The following is a 19,671-nucleotide window of genomic DNA, read 5'->3' on the forward strand; positions in this document are numbered from 1 at the left end:
TTATACCTTTGATACTATTTAAACAAACGGAGGGATAAATTTGAGTGGTCTAAAAAGGCGAAGAAGGACTATTTTATATAATTTACTACTCAAATAAACAATTGAGTATTTAGTTTTGTACCACCGAGAGAAACAAACAAATACCATTTTAACAAACTAAGAATATTGTACCAATTTTGAAGTATTCAAATAAACAAAGGAATAAATTTGAGTGACTTATAATTTGTGTCAACTCTAAAAAGGACCATTTTAACTAACTCAAAATTTTATATCATTTTGAACTACTCAATTAAAGGAAGTATTGCATTTGAGTGAGCTATTTAATTTTTTAACAACCAGAGAAAAACCGAAGCAGGATCATCTTAACTAGCTGAGTATTTTATACCATTTTGTATTATTTCAACAGACAAAGGAATAAATTTATATTAACCAGAAAGAAGCAAAAAAGGACCATTTTAACTAGCTCCGAATTTTATATCATTTTAAACTAGTCTAATAAACGAAGGCATAAATATGAGTGAGCTATTTAATTTTGTAGCAACCAGAGAAAAAACCGAAGAAAGATCATTTTATACCATTTTGTACTACTCAAATAAACGAAAGAATAAAATTGTACTAACCAGAAAAAGCGAAAAAAGACCAATTTAACTATTTAGTTTTGTACCACCGAGAAAAACAAACAAATACCATTTTAACAAACTAAGAATATTGTACCATTTTGAAGTATTCAAATAAACAAAGGAATAAATTTGAGTGACTTATAATTTGTGTCAACTCTAAAAAGGACCATTTTAACTAACTCGAAATTTTATATCATTTTGAACTACTCAATTAAAGGAAGTATTGCATTTGAGTGAGCTATTTAATTTTTTAACAACCAGAGAAAAACCGAAGCAGGATCATCTTAACTAGCTGAGTATTTTATACCATTTTGTATTATTTCAACAAACAAAGGAATAAATTTATATTCACCAGAAAGAAGCAAAAAAGGACCATTTTAACTAGCTCCGAATTTTATATCATTTTAAACTAGTCTAATAAACGAAGGCATAAATATGAGGTTTAATTTTGCAGTGGTGCTTTGAAAGTTCTCCAGAAAGAATGGTCCAATACATATCGTTGTACAGTATATTTACAAAGTTAGGCCCGAGAAATATGGTTTTATATTTAAAAATGTACGGTCCGAATCCGGCCCGGGTCCGAAGTGATATATGCTTTGTAGGCCTGAGTCCGGGTCGGGTTTAAACCCACGGGCTCGGCCTGAGCCTGGGCAGAACTCTACCTCTGTCATATATTTAATTTTATATAAACATTACATGACTGCAGTAAATACTTTAAAGACGGCCCTGGAACTTTACCTTCTCCCAACAAAAAGCTCTCTCCTATGCAACTGAATGCAACTATTGAAGACATTAGAAGGGTTCAAGGTATTTTCCGTCCTTCTCTTCGGAAGTTTGGTTCCTAAAAAAAATATTTAAAAAATAGTAAAAAAAAACATGTTCTGTTCTTTTTTTCTTTAACATTTTCCATTTTCTTTTTTCACCAAAATTCAAGAAGTTTTTTTTTTTGTTGTTTGTTTTTCTATTTCTTTCTCACTTATATTCTCTCCACAAGTTTTAATATTTATATGTTTGTACCTAGCTTTCTGTTTAGTAATTTGGTATTATACTTATTTTCAATGTTATTTTCTGTTTTTAATACATAACTTTTGTAGTATCCTTCATCGTTAATTTAATTTGGCTATCATCGACAATGTGATCAACGGCGTAATATATCAATTTGTATGAGTCGTTTAATGCCTTTGTTTTCTGCATGGCCTTTATCAGCTGCACCCCTGTTGGATATGCAACATGGCAACTTAGTGAAAGTGTTTTGACAGAAAACAGGTGAACTAACTTTAGTTTTGGAAAGTGGTTCAGTAAAGAGTGATTGTAAAAACTTTCGAAAGACTGTGCAAGAAAGTTATAGCTTTCCCATGCTTAATTTCTCTAAATTACGAAGCGCGTAAATCCATTACAAAGCGGATAGCTTTGATGCGTTCTGTTACAAAAATAGACAAGAGATCATTACCCAAGGATTCTATCATAATCTAATGTTGTAGACAGCCAGAAGCATTAAACGTAATTTAATCAGGTGTGTATAACATAAAATAAATTATTGGTTAGTTAAATCATTTGAGCTCGAAAGCCATGTACTATAAATTTCAATTTGCAGTAGTTTGTTTGAGTTTTTACTAGCAGTTGGTTAGCAGTTTCAATATGCGACATTAAAAAGTTTATTTGCAAATCTTACTCACTGTTGAAAATATAAAAAAAGATTAGAATTTCGGTGCTATATTTACCTTAATAGACGTAAGAATGTTCTAAGTATAAATATTCCTGTTATATTTAACAGAATTTGCCAATATTTACGTGGTCTGGTATTTTAATATTGGTCCATGGTAGTTCGCAGTCAAGGCTATACACATTCCTAATCCTGTTTAATTCCCACTTCGACCTTCATTAGTGGTTTCAAAGAAGGTATAACTTCCTGCCCATCTGATGCAAAGAAAATCGTAAAATTTGGTAAAGCGTTTAGCTAAGGGGCAGAACCAGATGATAGACTACAACGTGTCGGAGTGGACAGCAGCTTAGTGGTAGAACTCTTATTTTGGATATGAGATATCCGTGGTTCGATCCGAGTCCATATGATTTTGTAACTCCATTGTTTCCGTGAGTTTTTCATGTCCCCCTACATTCCCATTCTATCACGTTTTCCATAATCATTCACTCTCAACCGTCTTTATTATACAGGGCGTAAATGTTGGGTGTAAAATAAAACAGTAGTCTTTACTGGCTTATTATGAAAACTATAGGAGTAGTTAATTGAAGATTTTATGTATCTGTTTATAGTTCTTTCGCTTTTTTTTTTTTTTTTTTTTTTTTTTTACCATCTACTGATGGTGGCTCCAGACGACGGGTGGAGGAGAAAAACCCACCAGAGCTTTTCTCTAAGCTGACCAATCATACAAAGAAAAGAAACAAATGATTGGTATAGTCATCCATGATAGAAACTATGCATGCAGATACTAGACGTAAAAGTGAGAAATACACATTTTTTCGTTTTTGCGGTTTGAAGGAGCTTAAGTCATTTCCGAATAAATTTCAGATACTCTCAAAATCTCCAAATGGGCAGAAACAATTTGCAGAAAAAGGTGTATGCACATGCTAGATATGAAAGTAAGATATAGATATTTGTGGTTACTCTATTCTTAATCTGCACCAATCACACACCTGGTCATTACTGCTCTCGTTTCTTCCAGTACTTCCATAATCCATTCCGCATACTCTGGTAGTTCCGTCAATTAATGTGGTAGACAAGAATTCATAAACTTGTCAACAAAATAACAAGTTCACAACGAATCCAATAATCCTTTAAGATTCGGATTTCAAGAGCTAGAGCAGGGTGTCTACTGGTCATGAAAGTCATGAAAGTCATGAAAAAGTCATATATTTTGCTTAGTGGTCATGAAAGCCATGAAAAAGTCCTTTATTTACACAACTGGTCATGAAAATCTGAAATCTCAGAGTATATTTTTATACTTCATACTTTTATGTCTCATACTGCATGTACCGAAACAGTTGTATCAGGTCAGTAATTGTAAGAATTTCCCCCACCAGTTAGTGCTGGCTAACTGGTACTTTACCGTCTTCCTAGCTGCTCCCCATTTCATCTTCTAGTCTCTGTAATATAGTAACAACTTTTTACTGTCCAACTTTCTGATCTGCTATTTCTTTACTTCTAAGAAATGTAAATTGTGTATTTTTGGGCCTTTAGACTTAGGCAAATAATATTATTCGTTTGAGTTTGCAGATTTTAAATTTGATGATCTATTTTTTAAAACGAATTTCTTTTATAATTTGTTTTGTCTTTGGGCAGTTCTCTGAGTGCTTAATTTCAGACAAATTTCTGCTCGATGGATAATTATACTCAGAATTAAAACTTCAAATACAGTATAGAGTGATTCACTGGTAAGGGCAGGCCCGTATTTAGGTAAGTGCTATCCTGTGCTCGAGCACAAGGCGGCAAAATTTTAGATTCTTTCTTTAAGATTCACAATAAGTGATATTTAAGACTAGCATCCCGCATAGTTCCGATGCCCCACTGATGGTAGGGGTTTATTATTACTAATGGTAATTTTTTATCGCCATGGTCATGAAAATTTGAACAAAAAGGTCATGAAAAGTCATGAAAAAGTCATGAATTTACTTTCTGGTATTCCAGTAGACACCCTGTAGAGCTATCTAAGTCAAAAACAAAATAAAATCCAATACAGGTGCAGAAACTCACATAAAATGTATTAAGGGACCGGTATTTAGAGTAAATGTAGCTATTGAGAAATTAATTTTAAAGTGGTTACCGTATTCTTAATCTACACGGTGTGATTTACGTAAAGTTAGTAATTCGAAAATATGTTCGAAAAATATGGATGAGTGTCCCAAACCATTTGTATAATTTGTCGGTTTATGGGAAAGCTCTGGCGTTCTTATAATAAGAATAATAAGAATAATAAGAATAATTTATTGTCGTTAAACAACATGATGTTGTAATAGACAACGTCAAAATTTAAGTTTGCGTACATGTAATATTTACAATTTTAATTAATCAATACAATATTTTATATTTTACCTAGTACTACTTTTCTATTCTAATCCTGAAACTTCTTCCTGAAATTCTGAAATACTATATATACACTTTTCTAAGAGCCACTTTTTACAAAAACTTTTTAAAATTTTTTATCTCCATTTCTCTCACTCTGAGTGGCAACAGATTATACAATTTCATCCCTATATATTTATAACTATTTTGAGTTTTGCACAGCCGCACATGGGGAATATTTATTTCATTTTTGCGCCTTGTATTGTGTGAGTGAACACTACTTCGAGTAACATAATTTGTACAGTTTTCTTTGATATACATAAGGCACGATAATATGTACAAGGATGGGATGGTCATTATTCCAAAATCTTTAAAAAAATGTCTGCAAGATTCTCTCTCTGGAATTCCTGTTATCGTTCTTATCGCTCTTTTTTGCCACTTAAATACTGTTTGTGCCCCGGAAGAATTACCCCATAATAGTATGCCATACGAAAGATGAGAGTGAAAGAAAGCATAATATGCAGTGATTAATAGACTTTTACTTACAGATATTTTTAATTTACGTAACACATATACTGCCCTTGATATTTTTTTACAAAGTTGCATAGTATGCACATTCCAGTTTAATTTCGTATCTAAGTATATCCCTAATAGATTAACTGAGGAGCATTCTTTTGTATCAGTTGTGGAGCTGCTGAGATGAAAGTATAACTTCTCTGTTTTATTATGATTCAAATGTAATTTATTGTGGAACAACCAAACAGTAGATTTATCTATTGCTTTATTATTTTTTGTGTGTATTGCGTTGATATTATTATCTTTCGTTATAAATGTAGTGTCATCGGCATACATAACAGTGGTTTCTAATAAGTAGTCAGGTAAATCGTTAATATATACCAGAAATAGAAAAGGTCCAATGACACTTCCCTGTGGCACTCCTGTTAATATATCAAGTACGTTTGACTGTTTATTTTGTACACACACAACTTGTTTTCTACTTTCAAGATAAGACCTGATCAATAGGAGCTCAGTTCCTCTGATCCCATAATACTGTAATTTCTGAATCAATATTTCATGTGAAACAGTATCAAAAGCCTTACTTAAATCTAATAATGTTGCGCAAGCGAATGAACTGTTTTCAAAGGCATCAATTATCTCAGATACAACTTTTTCAACAGCTTTGATTGTGGACATACCTTTCCGAAATCCATATTGTGCACAGTTAATGAGTTTGTTATTTTCAAAGTACAGAGTTAGTTGTTCTTTCATGCAATGTTCAATAATTTTTGATACAATTGGTACGAGAGATATTGGTCTATAGTTGCTGGGACAGTTTTTGTCCCCTTTTTTATGTATGGGAATAGTAACCGCAATCTTAAGACAATCTGGGAACACTCCTTCTACTAGTATCCAATTAATTAAGTGTGTAAGGGGTTCCACTATTACGTCTATAATGTTTTTAATTGTACTATTAGTAAACCCATAATAATCCTCGCTACCAGATGTCTTAAACTTACGAACCACTGACAAAATTGCTTCAGGTGTTACGTTTGTCCATTTAAATGTCAAGTTACTAGTATGATTTCTACATGAACTTAGAATACTTTTAAAGTCTATAACACCGTTTTCTGTGGACTTAGAGATATTGCTTGTATTACCATTTACATACTTAGCACTACTTACAAAGAATTCATTAAAAGTGTCAGGGGATATTGATATTAAATCATTTTCTTCTCGTACCCCTATTTCCCTGTTTATAATTGTCCACCCTGCTTTACATTTATTTGTATGGTTTACAATAAAATTGTCGTTTGCCTTAATTTTTGCCGCACTTATTTCCTTTCTGTAGTGTCTTTTAGCTCTGATGTATTTTTCTTTTCCCACAGGACAGCCCGATTTAGCCCTATTGTACCAAGCAATGACAACTTTACGAAGCTCTGCTAGTTGCGGAGTGTACCAGTTACTAACATTTTGCTGTAATTTGCCGCGACCCCGGGACAACACGCACATGAATCTGTTTTCGACTTTGTAATGCTAATTATTTGTTGTTATTTTTATATATTTTACCTAAAATTACTTCTATTTCATTTCCATTCTTTGCTCTCAGTCCTAAATATGTATGACAAAAACACAAACTAACTTGTGCTAAGCTGCCATTGAAAAGATCACGAATCCTATTTAACACAGTCAGGGCAAAAGCGCAGCAGAAGGTTCCCCAGAGTATCACCGGGGATGCGTCCGTAGGGAGCAGGCGCGTCAGCGACGGTGGTTATACGTATAAACGAATATAGCGGACAGAGAATTCATATAACATAAAAGCACATGCCTTGCATGTGTGGGGAATTTCTTGAATCCTTCAAGAATAGTCAAAGGATGGCTTTTCTGCATTAAAGTATTGTCCCACGCCAGGCACATCGTGCTGCTTTTATAAAGTAAATCTTAACCTTGTTTGGTTAAGGTTCAACTTGGGTTTCATTTCTTTCTACTGTAGATTTCTGCTTTTCCCTGCATTAGTGCAGCATACATATTTAGGTTAGTTACTAAGACAATGGGTTTCAGACATTAATACATTACGCTTTAATGCCTTTTGATCTAATATCGCAGAGATGTGCTAAGATCGCCTCAATTGCGAATTCATGTACTCTACTATTTAAGTTCGTTTTTCTCAATAATTACGTACTCTACAATGATTGTGTTTATTACTTTTTAGTTATTCTAACATTTTGTTTGATTTCTTTCATTTGATGTAAACAATTCCAGCTTTAGTTATGATGTAAATTCCTTTAAAATTCGTTAATCAGTTTATTTGCTAGTAATCTGTGTAGATCCTGCAAAATGAGTGGTTCTTTAGTGATATTTAATAGTGTTCCCATGGCATCATGAGAGTAAATAATTATAGCTAAACGTGTTAGCTTGAAGCTGCCCCTTAATTATCTTTGTAGTGGGCATTATTTTTTTATTTTTTAGTTGAAATTTCCACGATTATGTACCTCGGCTAAGCGAGATGGTGATGATGAAATGGATGATAACGTTGGAGTGAAGTAAGTGGGAGCAAACGGGTACTAGTCCACTACTAAGTTCACTTGCCGGGACCGAACCAGGGACTCCGCGTACCAGAGATGAACGTTTTATGACAGTCCCACACGCGATTTATTCCTTGAATTATATGAGATCGATTTACCAAAAAATAGTTTTTGATAAAATGGAAGTGTGCTATCCCAGTTTACGGATACTTACATGAATCCATGTAATATGTACTTCTTTAATGAGAAAATGCACCCCTGATATCCTATGGATTATTACTTGTGATAGGAGTGCCTTATCTGCGTTCGCTGAGAGCAAATTCCCTTTAGGAGGGCGCAACCGTTATGGGTATAAATACAGCGTCGGGACATGCCAAACAAACTGCACACAAAACACAAACCAACTTGTATTAGGTATTCACTAAAATGCACGAATGCTATCTAACCGAGTCAGGATAGAGATACACTGGTAGGCCCGCGGGGGGGTGCGTCCGAAGGGAATAGACGCAGTGGTTGAGGATGGTCGAAACCCTCTTGTGTTCCTCATGTTACTAGATGCCTTAGTCTTAGTGTTAGACAAATTTATTGATTGGGACCACGACTTTACACACAAATTCAGTGTATTATAGGTTTTTCTGGTGGACTTAGGATTTGCGTTTTCTCTTAACATTATCAGGGATGTCAAAGGTAAAATCCTCATATACGTATTTTCATTATATGTATTCGTGTTTCGAAATAAAGTTAGATATTCTGTAAATTTTACAAATTTATACATGGGTAAACTGGAAGCACCAATGAAAATGCCTAAGGTAGAGTAATAGCGTAGATTTATTCGTGAAATAGGATATCCAAAGTATAAATTTTGCAGTGTTGTCAACGGGTAGGATACATCCCCACATTTTGCTGTTTTAAAAAGTAAAGTAAATGTGATTAAACGCTTAGCGAAATCGAATGTTGAGTTAGGTTATATTACGCTGTACTTTCAAACGTAATTTTATTTTAATCGTTACAAACAAATGCTTCTGTATTTCAGACAATCAAAAAGGAAATTGTCAGATGAAAAGTATAAAAGAGCTCTCCGAAGCGAGAGAAAAGTTTTAAAATTTCCATGTTGCCCAAAAACCTATGGTTGAGATGAACAAGAAGACTGTAGATCATGGATACTCTGCTCGGTACTTTGAGAGAGTACATTGAAGTGCACAATGAAAGCGTGCTTTAAAAGTGACACTTTGAACACTGTGTCTCTCGACCAAGATTGCTGATTGGCTGCGAACAAGTTTGCAGTGTATTTCATGGAGTTCAATATTATAAGGATCCGTAGTGATCGTTTCACTTCGAATAAGGACATAGTGCTACCATAGCTTACGATAGTAGTAACAAAATCTGCGGTTGGAGCGATAGTTGTGGAATCTATCCTGGACGCTGATCACCCCCTCCCCCCCTTCCAAGAAAAAAGGTCCTGTCCTTTTATGATTGTCGTGATGATTCATTTTCATCAGAAATGCCAATACAGGCAGGAAACCTTTCCAGTTATTCCGTATACTCAGAGAATTTCACACCTTCAGACGGTGGTCTTTGTTAGCTGGTGTCAACTCATGTCCCAGCCATGAGTCCTACTTTTTCATCTTACCTGTTGCATAGACCTGTCAAACGACTATCATAATGTATACCAATTTCGTCTTCAATATTACAATCTTTTTCCAAGTTCCGTTTCTATTTTCCTTAGAATCTAAGGCGGGAGGTAGAAGAGACAGACGTGAGTGCATTGATTGTGTCTCAATCACAACGTTGAGGAGGCCTTTGTCTAGCACGTGCTCGACAAACCGACCATCATGTTGTTGGTCAGTAGCAGTGGACCTAAATTCTCAATGTAATGTCACCAGCACGAAATATCAATAGTGTATGGCGCGTTCATTCACTACTACTGGACCAAATTCACTGTTAAGGTTTCTCACAAAGTTCATGACCGTTGCTGTATTTGTTTCGGAACAAGTATAAGAAACCAATTATAAGACATTTGAAAGTGCGGTTCATCTCTGATGCACGGGGATTCTGAATCGACTTCTAGCCAGGAAAGTTTGTGGTGGATAACATCGTGTCCTTGGGATTTCTCGGAGTTCTCCCGTTCCTTCCCACATTGTTATTACACCAATTATTAACTAATCATTGACTTACATTAATCATCGATGTTTAGGCTAACGGGCATAACTGTAGAACGTGAAACTAACAATGCAATTCCATTTTATGCTTCATTTCATAAGGTGTGCGAACTTCACATCAGGCTGTCTGCAGATTGGCCAGAGTAACCCACCATCCGAGACAGAAAGAGGCAGAAAAGAATGTGTGGGGAGAGAGACATGAGTGCATTATACTCAATACACTTAATGAAATATATCGACTAACTGTACGAGTCGATTCCCCGCAGAAAAAAAAAAAAAAGTTAACATGGATCTCTAGGCAAAAATTTATAGCTTAAGACTTACGGTCGTTCGGAAGCATGAGAAAACTACATGCGTTATTTCAAAGCTAAAACCGTGGAGTCATTATGAGCGTAAAGGAAGTCATGCATATGCCGTCTAAAATGCATATTTCAGCAAGGTGCAATGAGTGCGTAAGGGATTCCCTACAAAGCATAAGTTCCAGACACGTTCTAAACTGAAGGTGGGTAAAAGATAAGCCTTGACACCAATGGACACGTAATGTGTCGGCGGGAAGTAAAATATGTTAGGCACGGACAATTCCATGGTTCCTCGTGCTCGGAATAACGTGTGATGCGACGAACTATTTTAAGCTTATGACTGTTTTTAAAAATTGAAAAATACCGTCAAATAATAAATTGCAGCATGAGCTATTCCGAACGCGAGGATTCGTAAAACTGGTGATCAACAACACTTCCGATTTCCCATCGACACATTACATGTTCACTGCTGTCAAGGTTTGCCTTTTGCCTCAGGGCATATGTAAGAAATCTGGGAATTATGCCCTGTAGGGAATCTCTTATGCACTCATTGCACCTTGCTGAAATACTCGTATGCATTTTTGGATGACGTATGTGTGACTTCCTTTACGCTGATAATGGCCGCCACTCCACGCTTTCTAGTTTTTAAAATAATGTGTTTTGCATTGTAGTTTTTAGACTTGTTTCATGTCTTCGTGAATCTGCTTTCCTGATTTCCTCTGAAGATGAAGGAACGTAATGTCTACCATGTCTCAAGCTTGTCAATCATCGCATTTTCAGTGATTTAGCTTAAATAAAATCTAGCGAGTCCAGAATGTGCATGATAACATACAAGAACCTAACTATAAAATTCATGTCCGAGGTTTTGATACTTCGTCACTTTCTAGGGCGAGCTTTTTTGATACCCCTCCTGTATATATGCACAATCCTTATTTGAACATTATTACTATTTTATGAATCCTTTTAGAATATGTGTTGGCCACTGGCTTTATCGTGACGAGGACAAGTAACAAGCCGGGATTTATGCACGGTGTTAATGAATTATACTGACAAACTGTAAAAAGTTAATTCTCACATCAAAGTAAGAAAGAAAGAGGTTCATGTAGATTTCGGCAAAGGTGCATAATTCAAAAACGTGATAAAAACTACAATGCAACACACATTATTTCAAAAACTAGAAAGCGTGGAGTGGCGGCCATTATCAGCGTAAAGGAAGTCACACATACGTCATCCAAAAATGCATACGAGTATTTCAGCAAGGTGCAATGAGTGCATAAGAGATTCCCTACAGGGCATAATTCCCAGATATGCTCCAAACAGATTTCTTACATATGCCCTGAGGCAAAAGGCAAACCTTGACAGCAGTGAACATGTAATGTGTCGATGGGAAATCGGAAGTGTTGTTGATCACCAGTTTTACGAATCCTCGCGTTCGGAATAGCTCATGCTTCAATTTATTATTTGACGGTATTTTTCAATTTTTAAAAACAGTCATAAGCTTAAAATAGTTCGTCGCATCACACGTTATTCCGAGCACGAGGAACCATGGAATTGTCCGTGCCTAACATATTTTACTTCCCGCCGACACATTACGTGTCCATTGGTGTCAAGGCTTATCTTTTACCCACCTTCAGTTTAGAACGTGTCTGGAACTTATGCTTTGTAGGGAATCCCTTACGCACTCATTGCACCTTGCTGAAATATGCATTTTAGACGGCATATGCATGACTTCCTTTACGCTCATAATGACTCCACGGTTTTAGCTTTGAAATAACGCATGTAGTTTTCTCATGCTTCCGAACGACCGTAAGTCTTAAGCTATAAATTTTTGCCTAGAGATCCATGTTAACTTTTTTTTTTTTTTTTTTCTGCGGGGAATCGACTCGTACAGTTAGTCGATATATTTCATTAAGTGTATTGAGTATAATGCACTCATGTCTCTCTCCCCACACATTCTTTTCTGCCTCTTTCTGTCTCGGATGGTGGGTTACTCTGGCCAATCTGCAGACAGCCTGATGTGAAGTTCGCACACCTTATGAAATGAAGCATAAAATGGAATTGCATTGTTAGTTTCACGTTCTACAGTTATGCCCGTTAGCCTAAACATCGATGATTAATGTAAGTCAATGATTAGTTAATAATTGGTGTAATAACAATGTGGGAAGGAACGGGAGAACTCCGAGAAATCCCAAGGACACGATGTTATCCACCACAAACTTTCCTGGCTAGAAGTCGATTCAGAAACCCCGTGCACCAGAGATGAACCGCACTTTCAAATGTCTTATAATTGGTTTCTTATACTTGTTCCGAAACAAATACAGCAACGGTCATGAACTTTGTGAGAAACCTTAACAGTGAATTTGGTCCAGTAGTAGTGAATGAACGCGCCATACACTATTGATATTTCGTGCTGGTGACATTACATTGAGAATTTAGGTCCACTGCTACTGACCAACAACATGATGGTCGGTTTGTCGAGCACGTGCTAGACAAAGGCCTCCTCAACGTTGTGATTGAGACACAATCAATGCACTCACGTCTGTCTCTTCTACCTCCCGCCTTAGATTCTAAGGAAAATAGAAACGGAACTTGGAAAAAGATTGTAATATTGAAGACGAAATTGGTATACATTATGATAGTCGTTTGACAGGTCTATGCAACAGGTAAGATGAAAAAGTAGGACTCATGGCTGGGACATGAGTTGACACCAGCTAACAAAGACCACCATCTGAAGGTGTGAAATTCTCTGAGTATACGGAATAACTGGAAAGGTTTCCTGCCTGTATTGGCATTTCTGATGAAAATGAATCCACCACGACAATCGTAAAAGGACAGGACTTTTTTTTTTCTTGGGGGGGGGAGGGGGTGATCAGCGTCCAGGATAGATTCCACAACTATCGCTCCAACCGCAGGAGATTTTGTTACTACTATCGTAAGCTATGGTAGCACTATGTCCTTATTCGAAGTGAAACGATCCCTACGGATCGTTGTAATATTGAACTCCATTAAATACACTGCAAACTTGTCCGCAGCCAATCAGCAATCTTGGTCGAGAGATACAGTGTTCAAAGTGTCACTTTCAAAGCACGCTTTCATTATGAACTTCAATGTACTCTCTCAAAATACCGAGCAGAGTATCCATGATCTACAGTCTTCTTCTTCACTTCAACCATGGGGTTTTTGGGCAACATGGAAATTTTAAAACTTTTCTCTCGCTTGGGAGAGCTCTTTTATACTTTGATAAGGTCTCTTCTTCGTAACTGCATCTAGATAGTCAATTCTTGGTCTTCCTCTTCCTGGTTTTCGTTCTGCCTTTCCATCTATTTACAGTACACTAGACAAAACATTTGAATTCTCTTTACATACCTTAGAATACTTACTTAAAAAGAAAATCCTATCTATAGAGCCCATACACGGTTCACGGTTTGTGCAAACAAGGTAGTTTGTGCAAACAGTTTGACCGTGTATGCTGCTGTATGAATTGTTTGCGCAAACGTTTGTGCAAACATTTTCCACATCGAACTCGTTCGAAAATTGTTCACACGAACATGATGTTTGCGCAATCACATGGACCGTGTATGGGCATGTTTGTGCAACGACGAGATTTATTTCCGAGTAGGAGGCCTATTATACAAACGCTTATTTCTTGCGTTGTGGCGTCAATGAATAGGATTCAAGAATTTTGGAAAGAATGTACTGAACTTTATCAAAACTTACCTGGACTGTGGAAGGTAAAGAGTGAAGGTTATAGAAACAGGAATCTAAAAATTGCGGCCTCTTATGTTTCTATAATAATTTGTCCAAGCGTCTGGGGTGCAATGGCTGTTTCAAATTTAAGTCCTCCTACGTGTTTACGCACACAAGGTAACGCAAAGTAGCAAACAACCTCTGATTGGATGATATCGCATCTCTCATATTTGTATCCTGTTTTTGTAACCATTTCCAATATTTTACCAAATATAGTTGAATCCATTCGTAAATAAATCCATAGTCGAACTTATCTCAAGCTCGGCTATTAAATTTTGATGACTAAACTAGACCGTTTCTTGAACCACCCTTTTAATCACATCCTCTTCGTCCTTTTTGGTTTCGCGGGTCTTCCCCCTTCCAAAGGACAAGCAATTACTATCGCTAAACAAGCTGCTTCAGTGGATATGTTTATGCGATCAAACTCAAAATTGAACTGAAGTTTGTGCAAATAGTTGAATCGTGTATGGTCGAGTGTTTGCGCAAACACAGTGTTTGCACAAACCGTGGATCGTCTATGGGTCCCTTTAAGTAATAGTTGCTCTTGTAATCTGTTCAGATCTTACGTTTCTGACATGGTATGAATTTTCAGTGAATCATTTTAATCTTCCATTATTCATACATATTTCTGAGCGGGATTTTCAAACGCTGAAATATGTTTCCCTTGTTTTTGTTTAAGAGCGTATATAACGAATTTCATGCTTCCAGAAAAAGCAAACCCTTACGTTAAGTATTTTCAGAATAAATAATGGGGAAGATGATAATATTGTTATAGTATGATAAATAATGGGAAAGATATTGTTCCCCTTACTCTCTCTAGTGGCGGAATTTTCGCAGATGCTGAAATACGTGTTAAATTATTTTTATTTATGAATTTACTGATTAAACTTATCTTACTGATTAAACTGATCTTCAACTTAAACAAATCCTCAAATGGACACCTTCTCAATAAAGGGAATTTGGATATTATAGTAATGCCCCCCCCCCCCTCATTATTTGTGTATAAGAGTTTATACGAGTGAATCCAACATTAGGCACTTCGTGCACAAATACAGGGAAGTTTCATTATTATTGTAATTGGTCTTTCCCCCACTCCTACCCTCTTAGAAGCATAATTTTTGGAAACACTAAAAGACATGTTCACTTAATTTTATTTAAGAATTTATATACTGAATTTATCATCTTCATCGGAAGTGAATCCTTTCATTCAGCACCTTGTAACTAAAGGAAATATTATTGAAATTACTCCATTTACTTTATTTTTCAAAAAATAGAGTTTATATACCGAATTCCACATTGCGTTAGACAGGATTTTTCATTGCGGAAATTTCTCTTTTTTTTTAACAGTCTCAAGAGTATCAAATCTGGAATTTCCCGTGTTAGTTCTCACACGATCAATCAGATTAAAAGTATGATTATAACAACACTCACATGTATGTATATATGTAAATACCATAGTCCCAAATTTCTTTAATTCTCATTTCTAAAATCGGGGATTTCCCAATATTTTTGCCGGGTAACCAGCATCTCAAGCGGCGAAAAGTAGTAGATACACCTTAAAAAAGTGTCCCGCAAGGGAATCATATATATGTTACTAATTAAAGTTAACTCTTTAGAGAAGCTTGACGAGTATAGACATATATATCTACCTGACTGGATAAAGGAAAAAAAAAAGTTATTAAACATAGAAAGTATAGATAACGAATGCCTTGTCTGGTGCATATTAGCAAAATTGTGCATCGTATTAGTAGGAAATGACGTTCTAATCGAGTTACCCACTATGAACCATATTTTAATATGATTTGAACTATATTTTGCCAGCATTTGAAGACATTAACTTGTAGTACTTAATGATGTAAAGAAAGGTAAACAACAGTATAACCGACTTTATCTTGATAGTCCCATATCAATATGTGTATGTGGGTTTGAGAACAAAATCATCCTTTCGCTGCATGTAAGTGACCTACAGTTTATGGGTGTGAATCTTTTATATATCAAAGAATATCAAAATTCTCACTACTCTTTGATACGTAACCTGTCACGTTTAGTTAATAGTCAAGTGTTTAATTATGAAAATAACGTACATATATGACGATGCGTACAATACTTTAACACTGAACTGAAGCTAACAGCACACAATATTGTGTAACGAGCATCAGCCTACACTCTTCATAATGGGTACTTTAAAATATAACACGCGACAATTTAGAAACTACAAAGCTGTGTTAAAAGCTGTTTAATTGCTGACTTGGTGTTTTCTTGGGCGTTGTTGTAAAGGTAATCCAGACACTTCGTCTACATGAAATTCATCATCACAAAGCATATAGCTATGCATACGTAGTTCGTTGGTCTAACGAAGATTCCAGGTCCCGTAAGCCAGAGTTGTATAGACGAAATAACGAAGATGACCCAAACACATTTCAACACTTTTTACAAAATATAAATAATGAGCTGCATCATATTGTAAGCAAACTTCATCAGACAATGCCAATACATGAACTGACTAAAGAACACAAGAAACAGCACGATGCTTCAACCAGTTGCAATCTATGTGAACAAAAACATTCATTCAAGAACCTTAGAGTAAAACACCATAACCATGAAATTGATGAACACAATACAGAGGCAACGTAAGTTCTTACCGGTGTTTTTTGATTATATCTTAAGAATCATGATGGACATCTGTTTGTCCAGGAACGGGGTTCATACAAGATAAAATCAAAGTAATAGCTCAGAATTTGGAGATATATTCTTCTTAAAATGGTTTAAGTTTGGAGAGTATAAGATCGAGTTGCGTTTCCTTGATTTGTATCGCTTCCTTCCAAATAGTCTTGACACAGCAGATTGAATGAAAATTAGCTGAAAAACACAATTGTTTATTTTGGCGTTGAGAATGGAGAATTGGTCAAGCGAATGGGTATATTTTCTTACGAATATCTCCATGTTTTTGATAAGTTTAAGGAAACCAAGTTGTCTCCTTAATAGTCATTTGATAATTCATTAAACGGAAATGAGTGTCCTGATGAGGTATATGCATATACTTACAGAGTTTGAATTACCTTTGATTGTAGTACATCAGCTAATTTTCACGATCCTTATTTACTAAGACACATTTTACTTGTGGCTTGTCAAGTGCAAGCGTAACAGATATATTTTTATTTATTTTTATTACTATTATTCATAAAATTTGCATATGCAATCTAAATTTTATATTCAGATTTAAATATATATATATTTAATTAGTTATTTTTCTTATACATTAGATTTCAAGCTAATCATTCTGATATTATTTTATTTTATTTTCAGTTTCATTAAGTTTAGTTGCAGAACAGAATACTGCTTTTTCCTTTGTATATTTGTTGGAAAGTTCCGTATGATTTTAGAAACTTCAAAGAGATAGAGGTTAGTTACCTCTACAGCATCAAAGATCGCCAACATATAGTATCTAGGAAATAATGTAAACAAGATTCTTTTAGTGTATTATAGCAATATATTGTAAAAATATGGAAATAAATACTAAGGATGGACGAAACAAAATTGGCGACAGAAAGTCGCTGAGCAATCTTTTGTTTAACACTACACACCTAGATACGAATTTTCAAATACAATACGTGAGAAATTGTTTCACTGACCGCGATATTCACAAATTTAATGGAACCGCTACCTCTTCAGTGGGGTGGTTCAACGGTTCCGGCTGCCCAGTCAGCGAATCTTCACTAATTCAATTTTGATGGTGTTTCAGGGTTACCAGAAGGTACTGGTACATAATATATATTTTTAAATGTAAATTCTAACATATAAACAATTCTTGGACAGATCCGATATAGTTATACAGTGAAACCTGTCTTTAGCGGAATCGAGCGGGACTCGTAAAAATTTCCGTTAAAGTCAGGTTTCCGCTTAATAGAGGTAGACCTATCGTGAGAAAACAATTCAATTTCATTTCTTTCTATTATGGAAGGTAGTTTAGTAACCCATTCATCAAATGTTTCACTATTTCTATCACAGGATTCATCACAAAATTCGTTAAAAAAAGGGTCTTTTGCGGAAACTCTCTAATCATCCATTGGATGCTTTGAATTCAGTTTTACCCAATTTTTCAGGTATCGTTTAGCGTATTCCTGTAAAAAAAGAGTCCAATATGCGGTGATTTTACTGTTTGACACTAAAAAACAACTCCCACACTATTTTATTAATGTCTTGGTTTCCAGTTTCGTTAAGTTCTCTCTATTTTTTCATTACTCCAGTTTTATTTTTTCCATTACTGCAGTTTTCTCACCGGTTCAAAATTTCCAAATTTTTTTCTTTAGAATCTCGTACACCTGAGTTTTACCGACGTTGAACATCTTCATGATTTGCTTTACGTTGAATTATCTCGTTCACTAGCATGAATATTTTTACCCTGGTATTAAGATCAAACACAACTCCTGTTTCACAAGCAATAATGTCTGCTACCGAACTAATGAAAAAATGTAAGTTTAGAGGTGTATTGGTAAAAGTTGGATCGCAATGTGATTCACCAGGCGTAAAACCGAGAGTTGAGAAGGTTTAGGACAACAATAAACAGGAAATTACTGTATATTTCTGAGTATTGGTAGATCAAGGAATTTTTTGTTTTCTTAAATCTGTTATGTCTATGGTTATAAGATTTCAGAGCCATAGCTGCTGAGAGCAAGGGAGAGAGAATATCAGAAAGCGCAAATGAGAAACAAGACATAATTCTCTCAAATGTTCTGCACATGAATTTTTGCTTCAGACTATTTCTTTCAAAACGTTGCGCGGTATACTTCAGAACAGAAAAGTTTTCTCTGGAATTCTGAAAGTCCTCTGAATCCTTCACTGCTTGTCTTCACGATACGTGATAGAGATTATGACTGCTCTTTGTTGCCTAAATTCCTTTTTTTCAAAACCTTGTTTTTTGTCGGCTGTCGATAGTCACTATGCAATCGCAACACAAATACACCTACAAAGAAGACTGACAGCTGACATTCTCCATAGGAATAGCCGAAAATTGTGGAGGGTGAATATGAATAATGGTTGGGGAAAGTCAACACTGTCCAGAAAGATTTAAGAAAAGAACGAAGAATTTATCGCAGGCATTGTAAAGTATATGTTTGCCCTCTGTCAAAAATTTTCTAAATGCTATAGTTCGGAACTCAGAATTTTCCGTTAAAGGATTATTTTGCTTTCCGTTGTCCGCATAACTCAATTTCCGCTTAGTGAAGGAACTTCTACATGTTTTTTACTCCAAAATTCATGGGACCGTGAAATACTTCCGTTTAAGACAGTTTTCCGTTTAATAGAGGGTCCGTTTAAGGCAGGTTTTACTGTATTAGTATATAGAATCGCGATCCTCATCCGTATATTCTTTACAGAATAGCTATTTTGGCAGTTTGCTATTCTTTATTCAATTTTAAACTCAGTATGTTGAGTCTGGCACCCCCGGAATGCCTTGGAGTGTGATGAAGGGTAGCAGAAGACAATTGTCAAGCACTAACAAGTTATTTTGTATTTTATCTTTCTTTTTGACAATGACAACTCCATCTAAGTGTATAAATGTAAAATTGGATATGGAAATATTGGTTTTCAATCTTTGTTACATGTCAATTGTAGTTCATTAATCTGTAATATCATTAATTATAAATGTAAACAGAAAAGGATATCGGTCACAGAGAGGTTGTTTACATTCGAAAAAGAATCGGTAACCGCTAGAGGGATACACCAGTCAGGCCTCTCGCAAGCAACCCCTATTGTGGAAAGAAAGTCCCGCTACCTTCTGACAACAACAACAACAATAAAAAAAAA

General features: G+C 35.5%; 1 protein-coding gene across 1 annotated transcript in view; it reads left to right on the forward strand.

Annotated features, from left to right (window-relative positions):
* The first annotated feature begins 1,824 nt into the window (after positions 1-1,824).
* The window catches only part of Ubr1 (Ubr1 ubiquitin ligase), a 360,686-nt gene continuing 342,839 nt past the window's right edge, over positions 1,825-19,671 (forward strand). The window contains exon 1 of the mRNA XM_081752092.1: positions 1,825-2,133. The gene's annotated coding sequence lies outside the window, so the exon portion shown is untranslated. The remainder of the gene's footprint in view (positions 2,134-19,671) is intronic.

The sequence above is a fragment of the Thermobia domestica genome, chromosome 3 (genome assembly GCF_964235325.1).
Source record: "Thermobia domestica chromosome 3, izTheDome1.hap1.1, whole genome shotgun sequence".
Lineage (NCBI taxonomy): Eukaryota > Metazoa > Arthropoda > Insecta > Zygentoma > Lepismatidae > Thermobia > Thermobia domestica.